Source organism: Bactrocera neohumeralis, chromosome 3, assembly GCF_024586455.1.
Source record: "Bactrocera neohumeralis isolate Rockhampton chromosome 3, APGP_CSIRO_Bneo_wtdbg2-racon-allhic-juicebox.fasta_v2, whole genome shotgun sequence".
Taxonomy (NCBI): domain Eukaryota; kingdom Metazoa; phylum Arthropoda; class Insecta; order Diptera; family Tephritidae; genus Bactrocera; species Bactrocera neohumeralis.
In genome coordinates this window covers 51,296,234-51,316,124 of record NC_065920.1, presented here as the reverse complement: position 1 = coordinate 51,316,124, position 19,891 = coordinate 51,296,234, and the positions used below count along the sequence as shown (strand labels likewise).

At 39.1% G+C, this 19,891-nt stretch overlaps 1 protein-coding gene across 3 annotated transcripts in view; it reads right to left on the bottom strand.

The window, feature by feature from the left end:
- The window catches only part of LOC126753362 (GTPase-activating protein CdGAPr), a 236,670-nt gene that overhangs the window by 179,620 nt on the left and 37,159 nt on the right, over positions 1-19,891 (bottom strand). Inside the window, exon 1 of one of the 3 annotated variants that reach the window (XM_050464748.1) lies at positions 14,189-14,232. The exons of the other annotated variants lie outside the window; for them this stretch is intronic. The gene's annotated coding sequence lies outside the window, so the exon portion shown is untranslated. Of the gene's footprint in view, positions 1-14,188; positions 14,233-19,891 lie in introns of those variants that run through there. 3 annotated transcript variants of the gene reach the window in all.

The window sequence follows — 19,891 nt, the reverse complement described above, 5'->3', positions numbered from 1 at the left end:
AAAAAAAAAAAAAACAATAACAAACGTGATACGCAAGAACTCTTTTTAGCGGCCAAATGATTCAAGTTGAAGTTGAAGTTTAAATATTTTGAGGTTATTCGTAAACGAATGCTGATAAACTGCTTTCGCACAGCGTTGTGCTTCCACTTTTTCTACGTGATTTTCTTGAAAACAGTGCCCAAATTGGGTCAAATCTGGGAAAATTCGGGTTGAGCTACTTTTTTGTGTGCTCGCTTTTTACCCAGAAGGAAAATCAGATAGTTTGTAATACTTGTTTTTGATTAAAAACAATTTTTTGAGAAATCGTTTAAATAGAAGTTAGTTCTTTCTTATGTTTTAGAGCTTATAGCTGTTTTAGAAACAGTTGTTGAACAGCTCGACAAGTTCTACGTGATCTCTAATGGTAGAGAGAACCATAACTTTATCAGTTGACTTTCACAAGCTTGACTTAAGGCGAATATTTCAGCACTGAACTCATTCATTTTAGACGGGGACAAGTCTTGATGCTAAGTTCGGACCATAAGTAGAACCTAAGAACCTCCCAATCAAGCTCCTTGAAACTTTGGCAAATAACTACCGATATGTGTGGCTTACCGTTATCATGATGGAACACAATTCCCTCTCATTGGCCAAAGCCGGCTGCTTCCTTCAGACGGTTCTATTGTTAATAATACAAGTCCGGATTAAGAGTTTGGCAGAGAACAGCTCAGGGTAGATGATTCCCTCCGAATTCAAAAAAACACATAGCAAAAACATTTAGGACCGCTAATACCGGATAGGCCATCACTTTTATCGGCTTACCGCGATTCGACCATAAGTGTTTGTCGCAAGTGACATACTTTTCATCACCAGTAGCTCCGCTTCAGGAATGGATCGATTTGGTTGCGAATCAGAGATAGAAATTTGGTCATGAAGTTCAAATGCGTTAATTCGTGTGCCACCCATACATCGAGTTTCTTTTTTTATCCAACCTTTATTAAACGGTTTGAAACGGTTTTCTTGACTCGAGACATGGATATCAGTAAGAGGTTAGAATTTTTTTTAGAAAATATAATAACGTTAAGTAGAATTATCGAGTTTAAAAAGTGCAATAGTTTTAGAGCTGTAGTTTTGCCGGACCGGACGATGATCGTTGAAATATCTTTTCGGAAAAGCCACTCCCTCGTAACAGGAGCGGTCCAGCATTTTTAACAAACAAAGAACTGTAATGAACCATGTGTATAAGTTAACACAAGTGAGGAAAATTCTTTAAGCGCCAATCACTTGGGAGTGTCCAGAAACGTTTTTTTTTAACTTATGGTTCAAGCAGCTCACGACTGCCGGTCTTAGACCAAGTATCATTGAGTAGGCAACAAAAATATCCTTTAGAAGGCGAGCTAAAGTAAGAAGGCGAAACATCCCTCCCCATTTACTACGGTAGCCATATAAAGGAGCGCAATAACGGTGTGAGATTCGTGTTGGGAGGGTGACTCCGTCGCCGAGTCCTGGCATTCGCCCCAGTGGAAATGTTTAGCCACAATTCGCATCAAAGCAAAGTTCTTCAACATATCGCTTATTTGAGCAGACGCCCTAACGGAAGAGAAGAACGATGTGACCAAAGATGCCTTCTATGAGCGCTTGGAGGGCACCTGTGAGAGCTGCTCCCGCCAAGAAGTCAAAATCGTGCTTGACGACTTTAACGTCGAGTGGGCAAAGAAGGTATATTTGGCATAACGGTCGGTATGATGAAACATTCATAAATGGATTGAGGCTGATTGACTTCCAGGGGCCTGAAAAATGCTTATCTGTGGAACTAGATTCCAGCACAGGAAAATTTATCAAGCTATCTGGCTGTCTCCAGATCGAAAAGCCACCAACCAGATCGATCATGTTGTGATAGACGAAAGACATGTCTCCAGTATTTTAGACGCAAAGAAGGGGAAGAAGCTGCTATCACAACAGGCAGCCGAACGATTTTCTACCCGGCTTAAACTGCTGGGAACTTTGGAACGGCATTTCAAAACCCTTAAGTACAGCCGTAAACGAAATCATTGGTTTCCGAAAAAGGCAAAAGGACTGCTGGTACGAGAAGAGTAGCGTGTCGCAGTGGAGAGAAACCAGACTGCCTATCTCGCAACGTTCCAATCGACCACAACACGTGCGGTATGGGATGGATACCGAGAATTGAAGAGGGAAGAGAGACGCATGAAAAGAAGATCGGCATACATCACCTCTTCGTCGAATTAAAACTGCTTTTGGCACAATACCGATGATGTATAAAAACTGCAGTCATACCGTATCGATAATTTGCAGTATTACGTTTTCGAAGTTAGCCAAATTGTCGCTCGGCAGAGCTTCCGTCTCAATCCTTTTCTTAACTTATAGGTCATCCCACAAACCGTTCTAGTATATTTTATTTTTGCCGCGTCATTGAGCACCTGCACTAAAAAAAAACAATTAGCAATGAGTCCTTAAGCGACTATAACACCAATTTCGAAGCCGGATGGAGTAATATTCTTCCTACCGGCTATATTTTCGTCCTAAAGAGTCAGTAGCAAGTTACTCGAAGGCAACAGACAATGTAATAATAACAACGCCCTATCAGTTAGTCCTGGGAAAAGAAGGCAAGAGAAAGATTTTGTAAAGGATTTACTGACTTTAATTTTCTTTGGATGAGGTCTCTATTTACTACGGCATTGTAGAGTAAAGATAATCTGTCGACAATTATTAACTCACCTAGAAAATATCAGCTAAGTTTGGAGCTCAACAGGTTTATAGATATATTACCTCTGCGGACTGAATCTGGGTAAACAATTTGAATTCGCAAATTAACCAAGTTGGGTGATAGTGCAAATGCCATGGCTACAAACACTATCGCGATTGTGTTTAGAATAACATGTAACTGCTTTGAACACACTAAGGTGCATTTTTGAATCTGAAATCACCAAAAAAATAACAAAAAATTGCGATCAAGAAAGTTCCTATGCTAAATTGTATAGAAAGCTGAAACTAGCTGACAGACTGAAGTCAATTTGACCGCACAGAGGCGCAAAAAAAGAAAGTCCAAAATGCGACGACACCATTAGCCTCTAGACTGTTTAAAGCAACAATCGAAAAGAAAATTGAATAAAATAAATCAAGCAATCAGCAAGCAATTCCAGCACTTTTCACAAAATCCTTCCAGCTGCGAATTAGTAAATTGGAGCTACAAGCGCACTGAAGTGCACTCCACAGAAAAATGCTAACATTTCACTTACCAACACACACGCACACATAGCAAATTGTATTTCATAAATAAATTGCGCGACAGTGAAAAGTGCAACACATTAGTGGGCAACTTGCAACATTCGCGCTCGAGTGTTGCCAAACGCGACTGCAGCAAGGCAAACGATTGTGCGACTAAACGCTAGCGTTTTGTGTTGCTAAACTGTAATGGGTCGCAAGCACGCATACAAAATATATAGTGGATGTATAAATATATATATATATATATATAGCATATATATTTTATATATATAAAAAGAATGGCCACAAATAAATTGCGAAGTGAAATGCTGATTGTTGACTTAATGTGTGTCGCTTGGTTCGACTGTCAGTCGGTCGATCGGTTTGTCGGTTGTTCGGCCGCTCAGCCTTGCTATCTTATAAAATAGTAAACATATAGCGAAGTAGTATTTATTTACTTATTTTCTCAGTGCCATGGCGCAGTGTGAACGTCCGCTCGGTGGAATTGTCTGTATATTCCTGCTCCACAATGCGCCAACTTAGAATGTGAGACATTCGCGCGAAGATAGGCGAAATGATAAAGTGAAACTGCATTGCAATTTGTTTTGTCGTTTTTCCTCTCTTTTTTCTTAATTTCACTAGAAAATGCAATTAATGATCTCAGTGTAAAATAGTGATACGAATTTCTAAGGAATTTAATGAAATATTTCAAGCGCATGAGGTGTGCAAAGCGGATGTCGAGTTGTTTATTCTTATTGACTTTATTTCATATGAAAGCTAGAGGCATTATTTTAATAGAATTCGAATGGAAAATTTGAAACAAAGTGTTATTGAAAGGCGAGTGGGTTTCTTAATGCGCGTACAAAATCAGGTGAGCACCTCAATATCGTTAAGAAAGGTAGCAACCAACTTGTCAGGCTCTCTTTGCGCTGAATAGCTACTGCACTTACCGGCACTGCTGGACCTATCATATACAGGCTTTCTCTCCAAACTTTCTACTTAATCATTTACAGAACCATTCTAAGTACTGTAACTCGGTTAAAAAGTTGCTGACTGCATATAGTTATCGAAAAAAAGAAGTGAGAGACGCCGAGACCGTCAAATGAAAAGAGCTACTACAGCATAGTTCACTTCAGATCGGTTTTTTTACTCCCTCATCATTAAACCCATCGACTATCGGTTGAAACTCGATTTACATACATGTATATATACTGTCTCTATGCAGGATCTGAAATTGTTCCCAGCTACTATCAAATTCCACTTTAAGTTTCGTACGATAGTTATAAATCTAGATTTGAGATCAAGTAGAAGATATGTACATCTTCCCAACAAACTAATTTTTTTTCAAAAGAGTGTAGAGGGTAGCGCACGAATCGTGCTACAAAAACAAACCGTGATATATTTTTTTCCCGTGTGAGTAATCGACTTACTTTTTTATTTGGCAGGAATACCGAAAAGAGGGTATGGATAGTGCGGCGGTATCATGATTTGGCGTCCATCATTTCCGTCTAAAGGGAATTTGGACGAGATTTTGGCGGCACTCCCCTGAGTGGATGAACCATTATAAGGTTAGTAAACATGTTTTCCGAATCTGGAAGTATCGCAAGAAGACCATACCATCGAGATTCGTATGTTCGTGTTCAAGAAACAGTCGCGGCTGTTGCATCGTCAATTCAGGCAAATCTAAGAGCTTCGACTCGCGACTCATCGTTACAACTTGGAGTTAGCAGACGGTCATTACAACGGATTAATCATGATGACTTAAACCTGTTGCAATTTCATCAAGGTATATTGTCGGATCATACTTTTTTGAAGAAAACGTTTTACCAGTAACTGTCAATGTGCAGCATTATTTAAAGATGTTGAATGATTTTTTTTACCCAGAACTGCGCCGAAGACGGGATATATAAATCAACAGCGTTTCGTTCCAAAAAAAAATGGAGCAACTGCACACGTAGTCAGACCGGTTATTACAAAGGTCCAACGAAAATTTGAAAACTTCTTCTTCTTAATTGGCGTATAATCCGTAAGCTTACGCGATTATAGCCGAGTTAACAACAGCGCGCCAGTCGTTTCTTCTTTTCGCTACGTGGCGCCAATTGGATATTCCAAGCGAAGCCAGGTCCGTCTCCACTTGGTCCTTCCAACGGAGTGGAGGTCTTCCTCTTCCTCTGCTTCCCCCGGCGGGTACTGCGTCGAATACTTTCAGAGCTGGAGTGTTTTCATCCATCCGGACAACATGACCTAGCCAGCGCAGCCGCTGTCTTTTAATTCGCTGAACTATGTCGATGTCGTCGTATATCTCGTACAGCTCATCGTTCCATCGAATGCGGTATTCGCCGTGGCTAACGCGCAAAGGACCATAAATCTTTCGCAGAACTTTTCTCTCGAAAACACGCAACGTCGACTCATCAGTTGTTGAAATCGTCTAAGCCTCTGCACCATATAGGAGGACGGGAATTATGAGTGACTTATAGAGTTTGGTTTTTGTTTGTCGAGAGAGGACTTTGCTTTTCAATTGCCTATTCAGTCCGAAGTAGCACCTGTTGGCAAGAGCAATCCTACGTTGGATTTCCAGGCTGACATTGTTGGTGGTGTTTACGCTGGTTCCAAGATAGACAAAATTATCTACAACTTCAAAGTTATGACTGTCAACAGTGACGTGAGAGCCAAGTCGCGAGTGCGACGACTGTTTGTTTGATGACAGGAGATATTTCGTCTTGCCCTCATTGACTGCCAGACCCAAACAAATTAATATCAAAAAATTCCACTTTTCGCTGGCCCCCAAGGTCACCTAACCTGACGGCACCAGACTCAAATACCAGAAGTCAAAAGAAAGGAGGGAAACCGTGCGCTGTTGTGTAGATATTGGTGAAAATTTTGTGTAGACCGCAGTAAGTATTATGATATACGACGAATATACTAAGTGGTTCACTGGTTCCCACAATGTCAGATATTGATCATTGAATCATCTCAAACACTGCAGTGTTCCTGTATCCGTATGAACTTCAACTTATTCTTTACTGCAATAGGGTAGACTTGAAGCTGAAGCTTACATTACAATGCATATGAAACAAGATGTTATTTTTCTTTTATGCCTCAATAAAGACTCACAACCAGATACTTTGTCCTTAAACTTGTTTTTCGAAATAGTTAGATAAAATTAGATGTCTAAACTCCCAAGCTGGCGCTGCATGAGATACTGAGACTGCTATATGTAGTATATGTTATGATAGTCCTTAGTGGAGCTAGATATAAAAGATCTTATAGTTGAATATTAACTTTCCACAAAGCACCTTGAACGTAACACTAATCTGCTTAGCGCTTGCCGAGCTCACCTAAAGCCCAACCATCCAACCATAAATCGCAAGAAACCAGCTCCTATCCGTTTCCATTCTGCAGTCAATGAGACTGAAATACCTTACCTCGCAAGCTTTGCTGTTTCCGGCAATTCTGCTGAAGCCAGGCATCTAAATCAATCTTATAATTAAGTAACTCGATGACAGCAATAAGGAGCTTAAGATCGCCGCCGAACTAGGCGAGTGGATAGTCACAAATCTGAAGAAGGCACTGCTTCGGAACACTAGATCTACTACATACCTAGTTAATTTTGGACACCATACCATACCATACTTTTCATAAAAAATCGCACCATCTCGCTATAGGTGAGCAAACAGAGAAAAAAACTATCAGGGCTGAGAAATATGATAAATCTGTCTCAAAACCCTATTAAAGTTATTTACAACTTTATAGAACTAACTGAAGACTTCATAATCGATATTACCAACGAACCTATCCTCACTTCTATACACTATAATTTTCTTTGGCGTCACCGACCAACGCGATATAAGTTTTTAACCGAACTATCCTACTACTTATTTGAATACCATTATGAGCCGCACGTGGAATGTTCAGAAATGACAACCAGTAATCATAATCGCAAATAAAATGCAGAAAAACAGTTGTAGAATAGAAATATGAGGAGCGTACGAGACACAAAAAGGGTTGCAAGCCAAACAATAGCAATAGCTTGTACTCTTCCCTGAATACAGAATTCTTACTCACATGTGTATATATGTATATATTTATTATGTATATATTCATTACATTTGCATGGTTACTTTGTTATTGTTATTATGAAACAGTGTCAGTGAGTTGTTGCATGCAGAATAATTGATATGAAAGTGTTGATGGCTCTCGTCTCGACAATGCGACTGATGACTGGATGTGCTGGGCGAAGAATAGTCATGATGATGACGGAATATCTCAACACAATGAAATATATGAATATGACACAGTGATATAGTCTTGGACAATGGATGCTTAGAATAGACAGAAAAAGAATGAGAAAACAGAAAAAAGAGAAAAGGAAAAAAGACATGGACGCATTGTATTCGCATAAAGCAAACTGGATCAATTGGCAAATAAGAAGGAAATTTCTAAAAGACAGCATGAGAAGTGGCGCAAATAGTCGAGGATTGCATTTCAAAGAGAAACTACTTCCTCATACCGCAATGGGCGACAAGCATATAACGATATTTTTATTATGTTTTGAATACTTGACTCTCGTGATGTCTCGTGGACATCGTAAACGAAGCCTTAGAATTTTTTGAGTTAGAAATTGAGCTTTAGAATTTCGGTGGAAGCTTCACTACAACTTTTTGAACTATTTTGATACGATCTTGCGCCTCCAGTGAGTTTAGCAGTTTGCTTATAAGTAGGTTTTCAGATCAAATATTAAATAAAACAGCGGCAACTCTAAGATGACAGTAGAAGTTAGAACTAAGATCAAAACTAAGTAGTTATGTCTAACCATACTTCGACCAATCGATAATAAATGGAAGCAGCTAAAATTCAGTCGAATTTTTTTTTCGAATGGCACGTGAAGTCTGTATTTGTTAAGCTAAAATTTAGGAGCGCCATCTACAATTGTCCGAAACCCTAACTACCCCAAAAACAATTAAGGCTTTAAGACTCCCATCTTATAATAAGTAATTTTCTAAGCGCCTTCCGCCTAATTTTTAAAACTACGACGCCAGTTCTCGAAATTGCTTGAAAGAAGTAAAGAAATTATTTCCAGCAGTTCCTTCTGACATTCCTGAGTTTGCAAGATCAAGTCTGATATACCTTATATCTCGCATCTTCAGATCTCACAATTCCATATGAACTAGCAGAAAATAAAACATCTAAGCATGGGTTCAAAGCGCTTTGACGATAGAAGAGAACTAACTTCGGGGATTTTCTAGCTTCATAATGGATCTAATTCTACCCAAGTATGATCTCAAACAAAGAATTAGGCCTAAGTTTAACTTAACCTAACCTTTCAACTTTGATCATGTATTTGAAACAGTCACAAAAAATTTAAAAGGTCTTTGCTTCCTACCTCCGTACATTACTTAAGAGATCTTTATGTTTATCGAGGAGAAAGTGTTCTGTTAGACAGGTAAAATATGTGACCATTACACTATTAATGTCATCAATTTGAACTCGGTCGTAGTTATATATTCGGTTTCAAGGTTATCTAGTTCAAAAATGTTACTCAGTTTGGAAATAAATGTGAGAAAACCCACGCTCAGGGATTTAAGTATAAAGAATTTAGTATTTAAAACGTACAAAGAACCCGTTAACTACAATATTCATGTAAAATGCTACATTACCACTAACTGTAACTAAAACCTAAAATACAAATGCGATTAAGCAATGGAAGATACTAGAAAAACATTGTGACAAAAGGAAACAACCCCTTCAAAATGTCACATGTATACAGCAGGAACTGCACCCTTAAATCATAGAGTACGCAGAGATATTACATACATATGTAGGTATGTGAATACGTAACAGAAACCAGGTGGGTTTCTTGGACAGCACTGTGTCTAGTATCATGTAAAATGAGCGTAATTTTGAACATTATTTGAGCAATACTCTGTTTTTAGGAAAAATTTAGACAGGAAGCCAGCTATAAAGTTATACAGAGAAATGGAATAAGAAGTTATATTTTTCATTAAATATTATATTTCTATACGATTATGCCAGTTGTTCGATTCACCATTCTCCAAAGTTAAGCGACCATACCATTCTCTTGAGTAATCACTTAAGAAAAGTCTGGAATATTATGTATAACACGCCGAAAAGGGATACCTTACCTAATCAGCTCTTTAGGTGTTAAAATAATGAGCTTGTGGGGTCTTAGTCCAATGTAAGGTAACATTGGTAACAGTCAAAAAAATTATTAAATGTTCAATGGATGATAAATGAGTGCCATACAAGTATAACATGAACATTAACAAGTCTCATTGAATATAGTATAAGGCAATATTTAAACACAACTTAGGGAACAGTCTGATAAAGTTGCCGTTCTTCAAAAAATATTGCCTCCTAAAGCCTTCATGAACAGTTCTTATGGTGACAAATCGTTTTCTTCACATTTCGATAGGTTATACTTTAAAAAATAACCCTCCGTGGAACCGCCACTGGTGCCAGGTCACAAAGGCACCGAGAGTAAGGACAAGATGATCAAAAGTGATGTACGGTTACCATCCGAAAACGTGACGGTCAAAACGCGATGGAACGATCTACCGAGATCGAAAACCGCAAAACCAAAAATACACGAAGTTCATACCAAGTCCATCAGGCACACGATCGAAGGGCCTTGGTTAGAATGCTCATTGGTCTCAGACTGGTTGCGGCGCACGCCTGTAGAATGGTGCTGACGGATCGAGGAGACTGCTAGAAATGCCAAAAGCATAGCAACAAGAAAACAATAGAGCTTCTCTTGTCCACTTGTGCCGCATTAGCAAAGCAGCGCTTCGAGCATTTCGGGGCTCCATGGTATGAGACATTGAAAGAGGTCTCGTTAGGCAGGTCACAGAAAGTGTAAAAATTTGCAGCAAGCGCTGGCATCCTAAAGGATGACTACTCCTCATGGACTGCGTGACGACGCCCAATCAGGTATCGCAAAAGACTAAAACTAATCTATGCGTGACTTATTAGCCTACCAGACTAACTTAACCTAACCGAATACTGAACTAGTTTGATCTCAAAACCCCACTTCTATTTTGTCTCTAATTTCCTAAGTCCGAAATTTTAAGGGTGAAATAAAGCCACAAATTTGCATAGTCACACACTTCGACCAATAAGCACATCCCACTGTCACATGCAAAATGCAACCATGTGAACAACGCACGTGTTATGACCAAACACAAAACCCAACAAAAGGAATGGAAGAAATGTAAAAAAAAAAACGTTGTTGCCATGAATTTGATTTTTTTATTTCGATGAAGTGGTTTGTTTTTGTTTTCTTGAACTTAAAAGCGAAGGTAAAACAACGATCACATCACAACAATTCCCCCTCGAAAAACTTGGTGCGTTGTTAGAAAGCAAAGCTCGTCTTACGCTGCTGCCACGCCAAGCTGTCAAGTTGAAACGTCTGTACACACGAGTATTTACCAGGGCACCAGTCAACACCGCCAACTTACATACATACATACATACATACTATATATCAAAGAGCACGAGTATATGTCACGAGTATTATTGCCACATAGCACAACGTATTCACCACTTACGAGCATAATGCCACAGTAACATAATATGGCGCTGCAGCCATGACTTGAGACATCGGCGAATGCATTTTACTTGCAGCTACTTGACCAATATTTTTCTTAAACTGTATGTAACTACAGTAGGGTGCAAAAATTAATTACGTTTACACCAGAATAATGGGTTGTCAAAAAAGTATTGCGGTATTTTCGCTAGTTGGCGCTGAAAGCGGGTAGTTCTAGTTTTATTCGTCGCATCGGGTCATGCTATACCTTTTTGGAAAGCTCATTTCACGCGCTAACACGTGTTTGATTGATTGTCGTTTCTTCTAAGTCGTTCGTGAGTTATAGCGTCGCAAACATGGAACAAAATAAAGAGAAAATACGGCATAGTTTACAGTACTACGATAAAGGCAAAAATGCATCTCAAGCCGCCAATGAAATTTGTGCAGTTTATGGGCCCGATACAGTTTCCATTTCCACCGCACAACGATGGTTTCAACGTTTTCGTTCTGGTGTAGAGGTGGTCGAAGATGCGCCACGCTCCGGAAGGCCTGTCGTCGAAAATTGCGATAAAATCGCTGAATTGGTCGAAAGAGACCGGCATAGTAACAGCCGTAGCATCGGTCAAGAGCTGGGCATGAGTCATCAAAAATACATTTCAATTTCAATAAAAAAAAAATTCAATAAAAATACCGCAAGACTTTTTTGACAACCCATTATATTACTTGTATAGATTGAGGGTATAACAGATGGAATTTATTAGCCGCCTTAAAAAATTTATGGTAGACTCAAAGTTCATCGTATAAAGGTTTGGTAATAAATTTCTAGGAATTTTTGGGAATCACGAAAGACCAGAGTTCACAGCTGTCCAAGTGAGATCTTGCGTCCCATTTGGCGCATAGATCATCTCTAACCTAACCTAATTCTTTCCAAATGCGACTTTCTTAACCGAAGTTCTTTTGACTAAAGCAAGTGAAAATCCTGCAAAATGATTCACAAGAAAGCCGTTACTAAAGTTTGAACTCTTTGTCATCTTATTTTAGATAGCATCCTCATTAAAAGATAACTGCATACTTCTTCAAGACTTTGATGTACAAGAATAAATGGAACCGGAAGAAGGAAGATATGTATTAGCTGAGTTGTTCGTAATTAATAGTGTCCTCTTCATGTTGATGTATCAGCCTGGGTAACGGTGATGACCTACGGTTTTTAATCCCAAGGCTTGCCATAGCTTTTGAATTGGAGAATGAGTATGATTAGTTCGTTTTAGGATTTTGTTAGAGCCTTGGCCTAGCGATTGCTGTATTCCGCCAAATGCGTATGATGGAGTGGCATCCACAAAAAATGGCTGATGAGATAAAGTCGCAAGTGCCCTGATTCTGTTCAAACCTTAACCGCAGGCCTCGGCAACACCAGCACAAACGGAGACCATGACCATGGGAAGTGAAGGGAGATCAGAATCGACAGTCAGATCTCTCCCCTTTATTTTGATCAAAATTTTTATCTTGACGTGACCTGACTATTAAGTGGATGCCTGAGCACATCCTACTGATGTGTGTTGCGTGACGTTGTCCTGATGGAACACAATTTCTCTCCTATTAACCAAGGCCGCTTCTGGTACTGCCAAAATGTTCCCTTATAGTCAATTCTAGTTTGACCACCGGTGCCCACTTCTTATCACCAGTAACCATCTGCTTCAAAAGAGGATCGCTTTCGTTACAATTCAGTAGCGATGCAGAGATGACACTTCGATTTATTCGCATCCTCCTAGGGGCATCAAGAAGTCCTTCTTGAACTACGTCACCGACAGAAGACAATACGCCGACCAGACTTCGGACGCAAACAAATTTAAACACCTTCACCGACTCCCTCTCAGTTAATGACGTACTTGAAGTCAAACCACCACTCATTGCGGACGACAAGTATAGTAGGTTAAACTTCTACTTATTCAGAACCGACCGCGACCTACCAAATATATGTCCAGCATACAATGAGTCCCCGCATGACTCGAATCACCTGTCCAGCTAACCCTACACATCTGACACCCTTCCCTTATGGTCCCATCGCGTTGAAACAGCACGCTTCCTGGTCCTACCATTGGAAGACCTCGATGACAACTTATTTGAACGGGGACTAGATAACCACTAAAACAACAACAGATTGTTTTTGTATCCAGTTTTAGTCAGCTAGGCAAACGAAACAATGCTTACATGAGACAAGGACGATATCCATCGTTTTATCGATATTTTCGACAATTGGCCTACCAGAGCGTGGTGCAGCTTTGATATCAAAATTACCGGGACGGAATCGATCGAGGTTAAGGTGAATACTCGTTGTAACCTCAGAATAAAGTACAGTTCAAACGATGCAACTAATGTCACGTGATATTTTTCAGCAATTAGTTTATATATGTGCATACATATATAAACACTTTTTTTGCACATAACTATAATTACCACACAACTTCACTAGGAAAACACAAAATATTATGAAAGCCAGCTAATATAAAATCCGAACGTGATGTGCGTGTTTGTGTGCGTGAAAAAGGCTATCAACCCCACTGTAGCGATAATGGGTGTGTCGCTATTAAACTTCGTAACACACACTTGAAGAAAAAACTTAAAAACGCTTACAGTTCATAGCAAAATTCCCCTGAAACACTGAAAGCTTGGCAAACGCACGCATCCAAATGCATATATACATATGTATGTATGTATGTACGTAAGTAAGGTGTGCGTATGTGCGTGTCATTGTCACCGTTTACTCCCATGTGCGTAATTTTCTTCATATATTTTCGTTTTTGCTTGTTTTTGTTATTTTTGTGAAAACTTAACACCCAAACACCGCCAGCGAAGTTAATGACCCAACAACTTTAACCTTTGGTTTTGGTGTTATTGTACCCATTTCGGTGTAAACAAAGAAAATATTTCGCCGAGCATTAAAAAGGAAGTAAAATGAAAATCGTTAAAGTTAAACAACAACAAAAAACAACTAAAATAAACATTCAAGCATTAAATTTAGTTGCACGCAAAAGTTATTCTTTCATTTTAAGCGCCAACGTTCGTAACGAAATTCTCTAAGGTATGAGAAAGAAGAAGCAGAGAAGAAGTTGGTGTCAAAACTTACTCACACCAAATGAAGTTAAAAAAACAACAATAAACAATTAGAAGAAGTTCATTTTAACTGCAATACATTAGCGGTTTAGCATTTGACTTGATATTTCCCCCAAGTCGTGCGTTAACACTTGACATTTGGCTTATTTATGTTTTTGACTTTGCTCTGACTTTTCTCTTTTTTCACTTGCGTCCCAACGCTCGGTACATGATGTACTGTTACCAGATGAGTGGGTCGCGTTAATTCGCATTTCTAAATGAGTTATAAAATCTCAAGATTTATTACAGCTTTTCATTCATCTTTTGTTAGATTCTCAGAAATAAATTTACCGTTGGTCTCTGCGAAGACTTTCGTTGTGTCATAAGTTAATTACCTGAAAAGAAAGAATAAATTATTACTTAGAAATGAAAACTATTTAAAGGCTAACACAAGAACTATTATAATGCAATCTAATTAAAATATTAGGTCTACAACTTTGCTTCCGCCGTTTTCCAATAGATGTCTCTAGGGTCAAGCACTGGTCGATTAAATCGATTAAATCGCTATACTTAGACATTTGTGTCAACATTAACCCAACAAAATATTTGTAGAGATCTGTTTGCATCCCAAACTTATTGTCAACTGAAAATGTGACTTTCTGAGCCGAATTCTCGACATTTGCGAGAAATTTTGCTTTTCTTTTTTAATTCCAAGAAAAGTGCGGCTGAGGCTTATTGAATGCTTTCGGATACGTACGGTGAGGCTGTCCTAAGTGAAGGAACATGTCGCGAATGGTTCCAACGTTTTAAGAATGGTGATTATGAAGTCGAAGACCGGCATGGTGGTGGAAGGGAGAAGATGGAACCATTACTCGACCAAGATGCGTTTAGAACCCAAGAGGAATTGGCCGAATCGTTGCAAGTGACACAGCAAGCCGTATCAAAACGCCTCAAAGCCATGGGGATGATTCAGAAACAAGGAAACTGGGTTCCTTACTACATGAAACCAAGAGATGTCGAACGACGCTTCTTTGCATATGAACAGATGCTTCAAAATTGATGCGTTTGAGCCAAACACTAAAAGAAAAACGGCCACAGTACGAGGAAAGACACGATAAAGTCATTCTTCAGCATGACAATGCTCGGCCTCACGTCGCAAAGGTGGTCAAAAAATATTTGGAGACGATGAAATGGGAGATCTTACCCCACCCGCCGTATTCTCCAGACATTGCGCCATCTGACTACCACTTGTTCCGATCGATGGCACACGGTCTAGCTAACGAGCACTTCAGTTCTTATGAAGAAGTCAAAAATTGGATTGCTACTTGGATCGACTTGACCAGAAAGATGGTCAAAAGTAGTAGCTAGCGACGGCTAATATTTTGAATAAACTTTTTTGTAACTGTTTTTATACAATAAAGCCTTAAATTTACAAAAAAAAACGGTGGAAGCAAAGTTGTAGACCTAATATAAAATGGTTTAAATATATAAAGGGTTTACAAGCCAGAAGAAAACGTGTTTGTTTTGGTAGTATTTTTTTTTTTTTTTTTGAAGAGGTGTCTTGCTTAATAAATAAATAAAAATAATAATACAGAACTTAATGTACTTTAATATCGGCAATTCTTTCTGAAAAATGCCGGATTCCCTTGACCACGGAGTCCACCTTCAAAAAGACTGTCGTTCTTTGTGGAAAAACTTACTTCAGAGTGGCTTAAAAAATCGAAATTATGATCACGCGTGAGTCTTGTCAAGCTGTCATGTTATTTTTGTTGAGCTTTTGCAAGAACTGAAGCCGCTCGACCTTCCTAAGCGACATCACTCCACTCTATGGGCTCTGGAATCATCGGTCGATATTTCTTCAAAAATGATGCCGGTGAGAACGCAACCGTCAATGGCGACCATTATCCCGCCATGATAACTGACTATTTGATGCCTGAAATTGAAGCTCGTGATCTCGGCGACTTTTGGTTTCAACCAGACGCATCAATCAATGGATTTATTGAGAGAAAACTTCGGTGAGCATATAATTTCACGTTTTGGGCCGGTCAATTGGTCACCAAGATCGTGTGCTATCACACCGTTAGACTTTTTCCTGTGGGAATATGTAATATCTAAAGCCTATGTGATCTTGAAGAGAGAATCCTCAAAAAATAAATGCCAAAGAATTATCCTTTTAGTGATAATAAACATGCCCCATTAAATTTAAAGTTTCTGTGGTTTTTCTTTAAAAAAGTAGGAAACCTCGAAATGTACCACCCTTTATTTCTCATAGTGTAACAGAAAATAATGCGCATTTTCGGTTTCGTCAATTCCGCTCTAATCTCAAAACGCGTGGTCCACTTTGGAAAATAATGGATATCGTCAAGTCCAGTCATCAAATAAACACTGTGAATGGTTGCTAAATCGCAAACAAAATCGATCCATTTCTGAAACGGAAGCAGTGAAAAGTGATGGACAACCTATGATTGACTGCCGGAGGGAAGCAATCAGCCAGAAGCAATCTGCTTTGACCAATAGGAGAGGAATTGTATTCTATCAGGACAACGCCAGGCCACACAAATTGAAAATGACGCGCCAAAAGCTCCGAGGATTGTTTGGAAAATTCGTATGCATTCACCCGAACTATTGGTCTTGGCACCGTATGATGACGAATGATTTTGCCAGTGAAAATTTTGTCTGAAAAGCGCTTTCTTGTCAATAGATACGAGGGTTTCTATGAGAGGGGCATTATGAAAAACTTGTATTTTTACTATCCCTTCCTTTCTTTTCAAATATACCACTGTAAGTAAAAAAAAGTACGACTTTTTAATTTAAATTTCGTCAACATATTTTTTTTTTTGGTTGGTTGGTTCAGAACGGCCTTTGGTGATATTTACTTGTCGCGAGCAACATCAACTTCTACTGACGATCAACACGTCAATAAAATAAAGGAATTGGTGTTTGACAATCGACGATTAACACTCAAGGATCTTAGTGGCATTATTGGAATATCGAAAGGATCAGTGAAAACCATTTTCAAAGTTCGTTTGGGCCTAAGAAAAGTTAAAGCACGATTTGTTCCAAAATCACTAAATTTTTTCGAAAAAATCGTCGCGTTAACGACTGTGAAACAATGCTTTCCGATCACCAGGGTATCATGAAACGTATTATTACCAGCGTTGAGTCTTGAATTTATGCTTACGACCCGAAAACAAACAATCAATCGGCCGAATACCTGTATCGTGGCAAATGAGAACCGAAGCAAAAGTCACAAATCAAGTTTTCATCGAATATCCATGTGATGCACTCCGAATTCCTTCCTACCGGCCAAACTGTCAACAAGGAATACTATTTGAGTGTTATGTGTCGTTTGCGCGAAGCAATTCGTAAAAAGAGGTTCGAATTATGGACCGACAACCATAATTGTCATATAAGCCCAGGCTCTTTAAAATTTTCTCACTTATTTATTTTCTTCACTTAATTGGTATACTTATACACGGTTTTTTGTGAAGTCACGAAATTCAACATATAAACATACATAGATGACATGTAATATTTTCCTTTTAATTAAGCACAGCAGCACTAAGCCGCGGGTCATAATTGATTAAAACATGTGCGTTAGAGCTGCAGCGTCATCATCATATGCGCTCTCACGTTCATCATACCTATTTACCTATTTTCTCTTGGCCACAACTTAAATCACGCATACTTTTTGATAAGTAGAGATATTAATATATGTGAATAAATATACACATTAGGGTGGTTCTGAAAAAAATCAGCTAAAGAAGTTTCTCTATAATATCCTCGACCACAAAGAGAAGTTGTCTTTGCCTAAATATCGTTTGTAAAAAAAATTAAGATGGATTTTGAGTTATGAGTAGATATTAATAATAACCGAAAGGCTAGGCAACTGGGCGATATTGCCAAACTCTGCAGCAAATAACGGCAAAAGCCAGTGGCGTAGCTAGTGGGGGCCGAAGGGGGCCGTCGCCCCGGGCGCAACGTCTTGGGGGCGGCGAAATGGTATTTAAAAACTCCGATTCGGGCAAAAATTACTGCAAATTGTCAAAAGTGTACAAGATATAGGGAGAAAATGGGTTTTTTCTATGGCTTTTAATAAGATGTCTTGTAAAATAAACGTATTGTGAGAATTGTGGAACTCCAGAATTAGCGTGGCTTCTAGTTCCTAAATTTTATATACTCAATATCGAAGGTATTTTGTAAAAATTCACTTTTGTTCGAACCACCTCATGAAACTTGTAGGTAGGTAGATAAAGGGGGGCGGCAGAACATCCTTGGCCCTGGGCGCCCGAAGTTGTAGCTACGCCACTGACAAAAGCATACCCCTATTAACCCATACGATACTGAAAACTAATAATTTCCGTCCCACAGCATAATGGGTCCATGCTAACCAAAGGTGCACTGAAGACGTTGAACGCAGTGGAGGAGCACATTAAACAAACTCACACATGTTTCTACGACTGTTATTTGAAATATATTGATATATTTGAAACTCTAAATATATCGAAGGAACTATTTGATTATAATGCTCATGAATATTTGACAATGGGAAAGCACTGTGGCGTAATTCAATGAAAACGACATTGAATGGATTGGACTGTAAACTTCTTAAAGATCTACCGTATTCTCCAGATCCAACCTTCTGTTACCTTTTCCGGACCTTAGTTTTCAAAAGAATGCTCGATTAAAAGAAAACTGAATGCCGAAAACGTGACCAACCAAAAAGCTATTTTTTCCAAAATTGGTATCCAAAAATTTAAGGAATTTTTACAATCGATGTACCACTGCGGTGGAAGCTTTAATGAATAGTGAAATCGAATCTTGATAAAAATATTATCATTTTTTAATTAAAAATTGTTTTTATCGAAACATCAGCGCACTGACTACGTAGTATTAAAGAGGTCGGGGTTCAAGGTTAGGACCTCTAAGGAATTTTTATACCCGGAAAAGAGTATACTAAGTTTGCCACCAAGTTTTTAACACCCAAAGGAAGATTTACTGTGCCCAAAAAATAAAATTGTATTTATTTTGAAAATTCTTTATTTATTCTTCCAAATCAATTTCATCCCCTTCAAAGTAATCCCCGCCCAATGCAATACACTTATACCAACGGATTTTCCAATCTTCGAAACACTGGTTGTAGTCACTTTCCGGGATGGCCTTCAGTTCCGTCTTCGCTGCGGCTTGAATCTCCTCTATCGTATAAAAACGGTGTCCCCGCAGCGGTCTTTTGAGCTTGGTGAACAGCCAGAAGTCGCACGGCGCCAGATCAGGTGAATACGGTGGTTGCGGAACGATATGGGTTGAGTTTTTGGCGAAATGATCACGAATTACGAGGGCAGTATGGGATGGTGCATTATCGTGGTGTAAAAACCAAGAATTGTCTTTCCACAATTCCGGCCTTTTTAGGCGGATAACGTTACGCAAACGACGCATAACGTTCAAATAATATTCCTTGTTGACTGTTTGACCGGTTGGAAGGAATTCATAATGGACAACACCACGATAATCGAAGAAAACAGTCAAGATGACCTTGATTTTTGAGCGACTTTGGCGCGATTTTTTTGGTCTCGGCTCTCTTTTGGCACGATATTCGCTCGATTGATCGGTTGTTTCGGGGTCGTAAGTATAGATCCAAGTCTCATCACCAATTGTAATGCGTTTCATGGCACCCTGGTAGTCGGAAAGCATCGTTTCACACACTTCAACGCGACGCCTTTTTCCAAAAAATTCAATGTTTTCGGTACCAGTCGAGATTTGACGCGCTTGAGGCCCAAAACATCCTTCAAAATGGTATTGGCTGAGCCTTTCGATATGCCAACTTCATCAGCAAGGTCTCTAAATGTTTAATCGACGGTTTTTCAACACCAAATCTTTGATTTGTTGAACGTGAGCTTCGTCGGTTGAGATTGATGGTCGCATTGGGCGCTTTTCGTCTTCGACACGTTCACGGCCGGCTTGGAACTCATTATACCACTTGTAAACATTTTTTTTAGACATAGCCTCATCACTAAAGGCTTTCTGCACCATCCTCAACGTATCCGCAGCAGAAAA